General features: G+C 44.7%; 1 long non-coding RNA gene across 2 annotated transcripts; it reads right to left on the bottom strand.

The window, feature by feature from the left end:
* Positions 1-79: 79 nt before the first annotated feature.
* On the bottom strand, positions 80-10,041 carry LOC107054161. 2 transcript variants are annotated; one of them, XR_006931083.1, is made up of 4 exons: positions 9,933-10,041; positions 5,866-9,307; positions 5,538-5,709; positions 80-194 (listed from the first exon to the last, which is right to left on the bottom strand). It is a non-coding gene; the product is annotated as an uncharacterized LOC107054161 (long non-coding RNA). The 2 variants fall into 2 exon arrangements; XR_001468175.4 differs by having other exon boundaries at positions 5,866-5,938; positions 9,976-10,041.
* Positions 10,042-12,687: the final 2,646 nt, after the last annotated feature.

The following is a 12,687-nucleotide window of genomic DNA, read 5'->3' as shown; positions in this document are numbered from 1 at the left end:
CAGGTGACAGACATTCCTGGAATGGACAATCCGTACAAAAACATGGACAGGTCAGGTTTTTCAAAGATCTTAACTTGCCTTGATAATGGAGGAGAAGTCTGTTCATCCTAACATCCCACATCTTCACAGTCTTATCTGTACCAGCTGCAGCAATGTATGTACCACTGGGATGAAACTCACATTGATTTGCAAACCTGCAAATGGCAGTTAAATGCAATTGTTTATATTCAGCTTTTGCTTGAGATCGAAAAGGTCTTTTCAGGAAAGGGAACTACATCACAATACAGTGAACATTACAGAAAGGAGGAAATTGAGAATTCACACTGGTAAATTTCTCTTAGGACCAAGCTCATAAACCCAAGCAGACTGCAGGATCATACCTCAAAATAACCGTCTTCAAAGCTCTTCATTAGTGCTGTGTGTTAGGAGCTGTGGGTGTTAAGAGCCTCCTGAAATTTGATGGATCTGACCATAGAACATTTTCAAGTGTAAATGTCTGCATAATATGTGTCCTTTACTACTTCAGCAGTATTTCTAGATCAATGTATACAGAAATGAACACAGATTTTGTATTTTTCCATTATTAGTCTTAACTAATTTTAAAGATAGAACTGAATTGAATTTCTGCCTCAAATCCCATGCTGCTACTCATTCAGTGGAGTCAAGATCTACTTCCTTTCTGGACTTCTATGCAATCATTTTTCTTTTATTTTTTAACACAAAACTACAGTAAAAACCTTAATCTTTAGTGAAGAACATCTTGCATGAAATTGGGTAAAATTAATGACCACTTGAGAACCTGGGAACAGGCCCATTTCAGTACTGTAAGGACTCGTTTTGTATTTCCCGAGAAATTAACTTTTACTGCAGCTCAACATCTTGTATGAAACAAAATTTCCTGATCTGACAACTAAAAAAAAAGAAACTTTTTTGAGTAACTCTTTGTCACTCTGAGGATGCACAAAGCATCTAAAGCATTTTTGCTTTTAGTTCACTTCAACTTAGGACAAGATCAGAGCAATTCTGGATGCTCTTTTTGCATTTCATTCTCTGATGGCTGCTTTTGTGATAGGTGCTAATGTTTTCCTAAGAGGTCGAAATTATTTCCAGGGCAGGAATCTCTGGCTGCATTAACAAAAACAGATGAACATCCATCACGCATCCCCACTTCAACAATCACAACAAGACCAGTCCTTATGCCCTGGCAGGTACTTAGCCCCCCAAGCTCACAGAAGGAATGTATACATTCTCTGCTAGTTTTATCCCACAGTTTGACAGTTTTATCATCACTAGCTGATGCTATTAATCATCCATCAGGAGAGAATCTAGGAAAAGAGTTATGGCAGTAAAAAACTGTACCCAAATTAAAGGTGTCCAGGATCAAGTGGATTTGGTCAGCTGTCAAAGTAATTCTGTAAACACACACTTCATTCTTCAGGAAGCCACACTGATACTAGTTAGACTGAAAATCCAATTGTCAGAGGTTGAGGAAAAAAAGCAACCTGTAAGTCCTCAAACTATCCCTAATGCCATAAGTGCATTACATCATCTCCAGGCAAGTCTTCAGTCTGACTTAAGGTCCCCTATCCTACTTGTTTCAAATGTATCTCAAGTTGTTTCTCTGTCCTGTTTCAAAACAATTTCTACTTTTGCCACAAGTACTCACACCAATGTAATTACTTCCAAGGTAATGGCTCTTAGAGGAGAAGCTTCATCATTCTAGTGCATCAGATGAACGTATGTGAAATTTTTAGACGGGAGCTTAATGTAAGGGAAGAGAGATCAACATACACCTTCAGAGGCCAATATAAGGCAGGATCAGGACTTGAGTCTAAGTGAAGAACATCATGCATGGCGGAAAACCCATCCCTCCTGTGGACATCTATAGTATTAGGTATAGTATTAGTATATAGGACTCTACTGTGGACATCTATAGTACTACAGGTCACTGCCACCATGAAAGTATGAGGAGGGGTTTGGCCTCTTCTCCCAGGCAACAAACAGGACCTGAGGAAATGGCCACAAGTTGTGTCAGAGGAGGTTTAGATTAGACATAAGGAAAAGCTTTTTCTCTCAGAGAGTAGTCAGGTGCTGGAATGGCCACCCAGGGAAGTGGTGGAGTTGCCGTCCCTGGCAGTGTTCAAGAGGCATCTGGATGAGGAACTACGAGATACAGTTTAGTAGCTTGTGGCAGCAATGGTAATGAGAGGACAGCTGGACTAGATGATCTTGTAGGTCCTTCCCCACCTTATGATTCTATGATAGGTCCACCCATGAGGCTGTCTAGAGTAAGAAGGTTGACTCCACACCTCAAGACTGCCTCCACCATGGACAGCAAGGTGACTGATGTAAGTGACTCCCTGCTAAGAGGATCAGAAGGCCTATACGTTGGCCCTACCCTACCTCCAGAGAAGTGTGCTGCCTCCCTGGTGCCCAGGTCAGGGTTATTTCTAGGAAACTTCCTTGTCTGGTTCTCCCCTCTGATTATTATCCATTACTAATAGTTCAGGCCGGCAGCGATGGAGTTGCTGACAGAAGCCTGAGGACTTAGCAAAAAGGACTTCAGGGGACTGGGGCAGTTAGAGGACAGAGCGGGTATACAGCTTGTATTTTCCTCTATCCCTTCAGTGGCAGGAAGGGATAGTGAAAGGACTGGGAAAAATCCATCTCCAGTAGTTAAGGCTGGTGCAATTGCAGGATTTTGGCAGTTTTAGGTTTTGTTTGTTTTTTAAACCATGAGGTGGTTTACTTGGCACCTGGCCTGGTGGCTGCAGTTGAGTCTCATCTGTCTCAAAGGGGGAAACAGATTCTAGCCTGGGAGCTGGCAGTGCTCAGCAAGAGGGCTTCAAACTAGGTATGAAGGGGGAAGGTGTTAAAATGAGGCTCACAGAGGGACCTTATCATTCTCTACAACTCTCTGAAGGGAGGCTGTGGTGGGGTGGGGTCGGCCTCTTCTCTCACGTAACTAGTGATAGGACAAAGGGGAATGGCCTCAAGTTGTGCCAGGGAAGATTCAGGTTGGAATTGCTTCTTCTCCAAAAGAGAGGTCAGGCACTGGAACAGACTGGCAAGGGAGTGGATGCAGCCACCAAACCTGGAGGTGGTCAAGAAGTGTTTATTTGTTGTACTGAGGGACATGATTTAGTGGGAAACATTGGTGACAAGTGGATGGTTGCACTGGATGATCTTAGAGGTCTTTTTCAACCTCAGCGATTCTGTGATTCTATGATGATTGATAAGTGATTGGAAATGAGGATGGAAACTTAGCTTAGGGGATGGAGAGAATATTATTCTAGAAAACGTTGTGATAGATTTTTGAGAAGACACTTCAAAACCTAACAGCTCCATGGCGTAGGCTGTTTATGGTTTAATAGATCATCAAATAAAACTTACAGTAGGTATTTCATAACCAGCAGAGCATGACAAAACCTAAATAACTAAAAATGCTTTTGCAGGTTCCTGAAGGTTTAAAATTGGGGGATATTTGTTTTGTGTGTTTGTTTTTTAAGCCTCTTTTTTTATACTACCACAGATTTCAGGTCTGCTTCTCTCCTGGTTTCTGGAAACAATCCTTTAGCCTTTAATAACATCAGTCAATAAGCTCAGAAGCAAAGGGACCTCTAACACCTCTTAATACGCCCGTCCATTCACAAAAAAAAAAAAAACAACACCAATTCCACAAGAAGCTAGAGGAAAAACTGGGAGCTCCTTTTCTGCATCTCAGCCACAAAAGCTTTACTTGCAGCAAAATTAAGTTTTGAAGCAGAAGCTCTGCTCTCTCCTGTTTCTGTTCTTGCATATCACATAAAATAATGCATAACAGTAAAACAAAATAAGCTATGAAGATTTCCAATGACTACTAAGGACTTGACAAGTGTTATTGAGTTAAGGTGTGCGATTAACACTGTCTAGGCATGGGGAGGATACAGAACAGGGCTGACTCCAGTTAATAACTGTATGTATTTTGATACTGTAATGCTATAATGGTATGATAATAGCAGGGTAGCAAAATCTGTGGCTACAGCAAATGAGGATGAGTGCAAATGCAGCAGCCACAGATGCAAAAATGAAGGAAATGAGCTGCTTACCTTTGCAAGACCTCAGGTAGGCAAGGATCTCCAGCAAGAGATACCCTCACCTCCACTGCCAACCCTTAAATGAGGTCTGGGAAGGGATGGATCCTGCCTCCACCCCTTCCAGTCAGATAGGTGCATTGCTTGCACCTGAGATCTCCTGGGTTGGCCCTGCCTTCCACCAGGTGCTCAATCACTGTTTCAGGCTGTGACTGAGCATTTCCACTACAGATACGTTGGCTAAACACAGTCCTGTGAACAGCAAAAAACATGCAGCCTTGCTTTTCATTTTGATAAATGAATTTGAGAACAGGTTTCAAGACTGCTGAAAGAGTCATCAATTTTTTTGTGTATCTGTGACTCCATTTTCAGCTGACATAATATATATTATCTGCAAATTTTAAATTGGAATGTACAGGGCTGCCATTAGATAATCAACTCAAAGAGAAATCCGATTATGTCTCTTTACCAGACTTTTATAAGTTCCATCTTACCAGAGGAAGATGTCCCTGGTTTCACAATCTGCCTTGCTCATGTCATGGCTTTTTGGCAATAAATACACTTGTGAACAACTGTTTTCAAGGATGAAACAAAGGATGAGTAAAATCTCATCAAAAATCTCTGCTGAACACCTTGGGAACTCACTAAGAACTGCAACCACTTCCATTGAACCACACTGATGGATTAGTTCCACTAAAACAAGGTCAAATATCCCACTAGTGTTATGTTTCGTTTTGTTTTAAATCCTTTAATAAAAAAAAAATTAAGAGGCTTTGCAGCTTATATGCATTAACTATATAATATATTTTATATGCAGCTCAAGACAATTCTTCTTCACTCATTGCAACCCAGGCAAGCCAACAGGTTGGACAGCCATTCAAGGGAACTACGCCCTCTACTCAGAAATTGAAACCTTTATGGGAAGAGGCAAGTAAGTTACCGAAAAGGTAAGTAAATTCTAGTTAATCACATGAAAGCTCACAAAAAACAGTCAATACACAATCCAAAAATCACCTTTTAGTACTATGCCATCATTTACAACCAGTGGAGGAAAGTTACTAGTTTTAGATCAAAAAATAAAAATTAAAAACCATCTAATATTGGATGGACTACAGCAGGCACGAAAGCTTCACCCTGCTCACAGAACAGTTATCTCCATCACTATACTCCAGCTTGAGTTTAAGCATCTTGCTTTAGATCAGCAGAGAAGCAAAGCATCAGTTTGCTACAAAAGACTGACAAGGGTGGGGAAGAAAGGGTTACATTAGTGACCTTAAGCTTTGTAAGGGACTTCAATTTTATTTCCAGTGGCATTTCAAGACTGAATTCCCTTGTCTGTCTGAGCTGCTGCATAAAACTGTTCCTTCCTCAGTCCCAGACCTGGAGAACTGCTCTCAAGAGGGAAGTAAAAATCCTAGGCCAAAGTTAAACACAAAAAGAGACACAGAGGGAATACATACTTACACACTTGGAACCCATAAGCAGATTGTTTTGTCTCTGGAGCCCGCAGCTACAAGGTGGCCAGAAGGGGAAAACTGAACACACATCACTGCATCTTTGTGGCCCACAAGGCAATAGGCTCTCATCTGAGGTCTCATACTCCAGATCTTCAGGTATGAATCCATTGAGCCACTTGCTGTGTTGAAAAGAAAAAAGGCAACTTGTGTTACTTCTCCAATTAAAATGGAGCTACTTTTCATTCTCCATTTGGCAACGTAGCTTCCAACAGTTTCACGCATACTTTGACAATTCACTGATATGTTGCACACTGCATTTAATTAGAAATTCATACCCTTGCATTGGCTCGAACTGACATGTCAGGTCCCAAGATAATGCAACGGCTGCAGAGGAAAAGGCCACACAATCTGCAAAGCCAAATAAACACACACTAAGGAAATGCATAGAAGTTCTATGGAGGAAGCTTATCTCATCATTTTTTCATTGGAAAACAGAAGCAGTCTGAATATCAAGTAGCACCCTACCAATTAGGCAGAAAAGCCCTGTGAGCTATGACTTAAAGGCAACCCATACACATTTAATCCCCCTGACACCTAGCTCTTTTCTTGCAGCAAAATGTTGATCACACCCAGCTCAGGACTTACGAAAAATCCAAGCTTGCAATAAAATTAGAGCAGTGCTCATTTTGCAACAGAAGGGGTTAGTGGGACTTCATGGCAATCACAAGAAGCTTTAAGGGACTCTGGGTGGAGACATGGGTCCCTCTACCTACCCATACCCACTCAGCATTCTCATGTCCACTTCTATACTCAACAGTTAAAAGGAAAAAAAAAAAAAAAAAGAGGAAAAGAAAGCAACCACCACAAACTGCAACTTGTCTTTACACCTGGGCTTCTAAAGAAGGGGCAAAATGCATGCTCAAAAGACAAGAAGAGGCTGTAGGGACACTGCAGGAGACAAACACTTCACTTCTAGTAAGAAGAAGAATGTTCGCATCCCACCCTCCTGCCACCAAAGTCAAACGCTGTTTTTCTAAGACCTCCTTCATCAGCAAGCGCAAAAGATCTGTAAACAGGAGGCAGAATTGAGATGTGTGCACACTGCACCCACAGCAAATAAAACTGACCCTGTCTTCAAGAAATGCTCCCTTCTTTGCCTTGCTTCCCTTCCACAGCACACTGCTGGCTGTAAGGAGAGCTTCCAACCTGACGAAAGCACATCTCAAATGAAAGCTCCCAGACATCCCCATGCTGCTGAAACTCATACAAGCCATTGCCCCTCCCCATACGTAGGGAGGGAAATCTGTCCCTGACAAGAACACCAGACAACCAGTTTACAAGAATAAATTCCATTTCAGCTTTGAATTGCCCTCCTCAGGTCTCACTGCCAACTCAGCAAACTGAAAATCTCTTCATCCCCCTGAAGCCCACCATGCTGCATGAAGTCTGCAGCACAGGGCCCCCAGTTATTGGTAAAGATCAAATATATACTAGCATCAACTTAGCAAGGAGAAAAAACACTCGATGGCAAGTGTCCGATACTGTGCCAATAAAGATAGCCTCCTAAACATCTAAATAACAGAAAACTTTGTAGATTTTCCACAGGCAAGTACAGAGTGTGCACATCTTTGCCTGCCAAGAAACCCTAGGTGCCTTTCTCTTCCCACAAGCTATGTGGGACACACCTGCACTAAGTTCTTAAGATTTTTCTAGGAATAAAGATCAGTTTGACAGTAGGTCCTAATATAGCATCATAATTACAAGATTTCAGTTCATTAGCATTATGGCAAAACAACAAACAGCTTCTGCTAGAAACGTCATTTCACAGTCACTTAAACAGAAAAATAACAATCTTTTTCTGATACTGATGCTTGTTTCATACGGGGTCATTTGCAAAGCAGGTGCTGGTGCACAAGCAATGGGGCAGAAGAGTGCTGAGGTATGAGTCTGGCAGATGTGCAGGCCTTCTTTAGGGGAGGTTCAGGTTGGATATTAGGAAGAATTTCTTCTAAGAAAGAGCATTAATGCATTGGTACAGGCTGCCCAGGGAGGTGGTGGGGTCACCATCCCTGAAGGTGTTGCAGAACTGTGGAGGTGTGGCACTGAAGAACTCTGAGATCTCGTAAGAGTAAAGTACATGTGATTGACCCAACGATGCCTGAAAAAGAAACAAGCTTAGAACTCATTCCCTTTCTTACATGATCACATTTATTAAAAATACTAAGAGTACTTCTTTCAAGGTCCAGTTGGAGGAAGTAAAGGCTCACATGCTACTTCAGAATGACCAATCAAAAGCAATGTTAAGTTACATCCAGAGCATCCTTGCTGAGCAGAGATTTGCACTGACTAGATACATTTTTAGGGACAGGCAAACAATCATAGATGCAGAACACAATGAAATCTCACTCCACAATCAAAGACACAAGGAGCAGGATGACAGAAAAAGACAGCAGAAAACAATACAAACACCAGTGGTCCAAGACAGGTTTGATTTTCCTTTCCTTGCATCTTCCAGAGGTACAGTGTTGCAGGTTTTAAGACACAGAACAGGATTATTTCAAATTACAACACCTGCTACACTGTTGTATTTCTGTTTACTCATGTCTGTGTCCACAGCCCATGAGACACATTGCCTCAAAGAACCATTTCTGCCTGATTTCATTGTGAGTCAAAGCAACGTTCTCACAGACTAAACAACAGCTTCATCAAGAGCCAAAACTCCTGCTGGTTCCTGTTCCAAGAATACACAAGTTAACTAACAGGAGCTATGACACAAGCCTTGTTGTAACCACAGGCAAATGCCAAACCAGGAGAAACAGAAGATGGAAGAAGAAAAATACTTACGCAGAGCATTAAAAAAAAGAAAAAAAAAAAAGTACAGTTCTACTTTGTGCAAGGTAGCTTTAGGCAACAGCAGACATTCCTAACGCTCCAACAGGATGCTCACAACCTGTCACCCTGGTTCAAAAACAGGATGAGAGGCACTGGGCACAAACAGAAAGTTTGTGGATAGGAAGTTGCAAACGAATATGACAAAGAATTTCTTCCCTGAGAGGGTAACTCAGCACTTGAACAGGCTAGAAAGGCTGTGGACTCTTTCCCGGGAGATGCTTAAAAGCAGTATGTATAGAGTCCTGGGTAATGTGCTTTCAGGAACCCAGCAAGAGTAAGGAGATTGGACCAGACAAACTCCACAGGTCCCTTCCAACCTCAACCACTCTCCAGTTCTGCGATTCTTCCAGTCACACATAAAACACTCATCCCCAAACTCACCAATCTTTTCATTGCAAAAATGAATTCTTAATTATTTTAGAATTCAGGACCTCCATAGTTGCCCTCATATAACTTAAAAACAGAAATCCTTTTTTATCAGCAGGCCATCAAAATACAGAGATGATTTACCCAATTGTTTCTTATTGAGACTGAAGTCCACACTAGTGAGGGCATCTCTGTGGCCTCTCTAGGGACGGATCTTCCTAGACAGTCAGCTAGTGGCATGAACATTATGCAGTGCAAAACATGTATTTCCACATATACCATTAAGTTCTTGAAAGGGCAGGTTATCCATGCTGATCATCTCTCCTAGTCTTATTCGACTTGTGCAAACTACCTGTGCATTTTTTGCAATATACTTCCCACTGCTACTGGTGTGGAGAACCCACAGCTAACCCTGGAACATCAGTCACCAGGTACAGCTTTGCACTAACAGCTGCTCGTCTCAGGCCAGGGATACACAAGAGCTCACGCTTTGCATAGAAGGGACAGACTCCAGCACACCTACCAAAATAGTCAGATATAAGCAGAACTGCAGCAGAAAGGACTGACTGCTACCATTCCCCTACAGATGGTAAACACAGCACACCTCTACACCATGCTGCGTTGCAAAGGCCAAGAAAAAGCATGAAATTTGGCAAAAATTAAAAAAATAACGAAAAAAATCGCTGGAAAAAAATCACAAAAGGAAAGCCCTTCGGACTTCAAAAGAAGTTTATCAGCCTTCAGCCCCTGCTCCTACACACACAACCCCCGTTTCTCTAACCAAGCTCACGCAATAAGCACCAGCCTAATCCCTGCCCTCCCCGCCGATCGCAGGTCCCTCCCCCGCCGCAGCCTCACAGGTTCATACCGCGAGCACCCCACACCCGCAGGTGTCCCCACACACCGGAACCGGCCGCAGCCGACAGGATCCCAAGCCCAAGAGCCGCTCCCCTCACCCAGCAGCACTAAGCCCCACCGAGCCCAGCTCTCTCCCTAATCCCCCATTCCCGGCCAATCGCGTCTGGCTCTGGCTGCCCCGGCCCCACCCAACCGCAGGCCTACCCCCCGCTCTGCATCCCGGCCTCGGCAGCACTAAGCCCCCCCCCCCCCCCGCCTCCGGCCCGGCCTCAGCGACTCTACGGACCACGAACACTCGGGCCCAGCAGCGCGGAAGCCCAAACCCTCACCGCGCCGCCAGCAGCCACACCGCTCCCCCGCGCGCTGCCGTTTCTATTCGGCTCCTCCCCGCCCCCGTAACAACGGAGCTGCGCGCAGACACAGGCGCGCGGTCGAGCGCCCTCCGGCGGCAGGGAGGCCCCATCCCGCCTCTTCGCGGAAGGGTCTGCACCGCGCCCGCCGCTGCTCGTGGCTGAGCGGGGCAGCGGGATGAGGGGGTATGGCTGCCTAGGGTAGCATAAAGCGTCTGTGACTCCCGGATTGGTCTGGAGCCCCCCTGGAGCCCCACAGGCTTTAAGCAAAGTTTTCCAACATAAACGATTCCATGGCTCTTAGCTCCCAGAGCCTGCTCTTCAGGACCAGATCCTCCGTTTCAGTTACAAATAATTCTTTGACTTGCAGAATCAAACTCTATAACCCGAGGATACGTTATAAAGCAGGCAGCACTTACTCAGACAAATGTACAGACACCAGGTACAAAGGGGATAACTCCACCTAACTTGCACACCGCTCAACAGAAATGTTACATATTTGTAAGTCAAGTTCATACATATTCAACAGATTACCTTGAACCACCTACATATTCATTAATCAAGTCCCTCCCCCCTGGCGCATGCATTATATTCTCCTCTGGGTGGTCGCATCCCCATCCGGTGGTCCCTTGGGATGAAGTAAACACTCTTTCTCGTCACATCTTCTTGAACTTCAGCCTACTTTTCTCCTCGCTATCCTAATTCTTGCTGACGAGGTTCATCCCATCCTCATTATTTTGCTGACAATGAGACTGGGGCCTATTTTCTCCTAGCTCCCTCCTCCGGTTTCCTCCCTATCTTGCTGACAAGGAGTCTGGTACCTGTTTTCTTTCTTTCTTGCTGAAAAAGAGTGCTTCTGTGGAATTGAAGCAATAAGCAGAATCCAAGCAGAATCCAACCCCCCTTCTATTCTATTAAAGTAAGCAGAATCCAACCTCCCCCCTCCCCCCCTTTATCACGTTTCAGTGTCATAACGCCTATTTTAGGGTCCAAATATCCCCTTTCCAGGCTCCCAAAGCTCGCTCCTTTCCATGGCGTTTCCAATATCTCATTTCCAAACGTTTTCAGGTCTCAAGTCTCTATCTGTGATAGCAAGTCGTCTTTTGCTTGTCTGAACCCTCAGCTCTTAGTGACCAAACTCTTGCTGTCTGGGCCCTGAGACTCCATTTTGAACCAAAAGCTGTCATTACTACGCTTATACTCTCAGCTCTGGTACAGGTTGATAACGGCTCTACGGCCCAGGCTGTCATTTTCAGAGTGTAACATCTAATTTTTAAGCCCCACAGTTTCACTTTAAACTTCAAAGCCACCTTTTTAGGGTCCAAAAAGAAAAGACCCATCTTATTAAGTTCCCTAATCCCCATTCTATCAGACAAGGCCTGAAAATTAGGGCCCAGAGACTCCTTTTATGGTCCAAATACCCATTTTGACGGATAAAAGTATAATTTTGGGACCCAGCAGCCCCTGAACAGGGGAGTCCAAAGCCCCAGCTTTAAATTCTAAAGCCCCATGCTGAGGTGCAAACCATCATTTCTGGAACACAAACCCCGTTTCAGTCTTAAGATTTTTTTTCCCTCGGGTCCACAGCCTCAGTTACTGCGACTAATGCTTCCTCTTTAGGACCCAAAACAGCTGTTCAAGGAAACTTTCTCAAGGTCCAAAGTCCCAATTTTGAGATCCCTTACCCAGGCTCAACAATGTTAATTTTTTGTGGCCACTTTCTCTCGATTTGAGGATCCAGAGCCTCAGTTTTGGGTTCAAAGAATCCTTCTCAGGGTCCAAAGCTTCATTTTGGGATTCAGAGCCTCATTTTATGGTTTCCATTTTAGGCTCCAAACCATCTCCTCCAGGATAGGCTGATTCCAGCTACCAAAGAACCACCCAGAGCTCTGCAGGTTTAGTGGGACACCAACACCATATGCCTGTGTAGTCCTCCCTGCCTTGTCTCTTAGTACTGGCTAGGGGCTGCCAAGCACAGCAAGATCATTCTCCACTGTTACTTTCATGATCCCAAAGCACACAGACAGACAGCAGGCTGGAAATCATCTCTTGGCCATATCAGTTTGACTTCTCGGAGCCCTCCTTACTCCATGCAGAAATGCACTCCTGCCTCATGGCAGCTTGGACCAGCTCTCCAAGCAGTCCATCTCCTCCTCCCTCCAGTTCTGTTCAGGCCAGCAGAACTGAACAGAAGTGTTTGAGCATTGTTTGATTCAACTGCTACAGCAAGGGGACTGGGCAGCACAGTAGGTGCTGCAGCGGTGTTGCAGTGCCTGAGGGACTGGCTGCCCTGTCCCAAGTCCTCCTCTGCCGCACCACGTGTAGCTGAACCCCCAAGCTGCTTCTGGGGACCTATCACTACCCCATTGGGACACAGCCATATCACAGGTGCAGCTCTTACGCACCTACTGCCACCTCCCTGGGACAGCCCAGGAGGATGAAGCTACTTGAACCCCCACGCTCTTAACATCTGCCCTCCTCACCAGGCCTGGCCTTGCAGTGCAGGCCCACAGCATGCAATAGCTATGAATCAGCAGACTCCACATCATCCCTGTGATGGCTATGGAAGGCTGTGCTCTAGCCTGCCTGCTCCTCCTCCCAAGAAGCAGCAGCTCAAGCCTGGAGGCTGCACAAACCAGGTCAGCCCTCAGCCCAGCACAAGCCCATTGTGCCATGTTACTCACCCCTTCA

This window comes from Gallus gallus, chromosome 10 (assembly GCF_016699485.2).
Source record: "Gallus gallus isolate bGalGal1 chromosome 10, bGalGal1.mat.broiler.GRCg7b, whole genome shotgun sequence".
NCBI lineage: Eukaryota > Metazoa > Chordata > Aves > Galliformes > Phasianidae > Gallus > Gallus gallus.
Note: the sequence above shows the minus strand (reverse complement) of the source record. Positions and strands in the feature narration are given on the sequence as shown.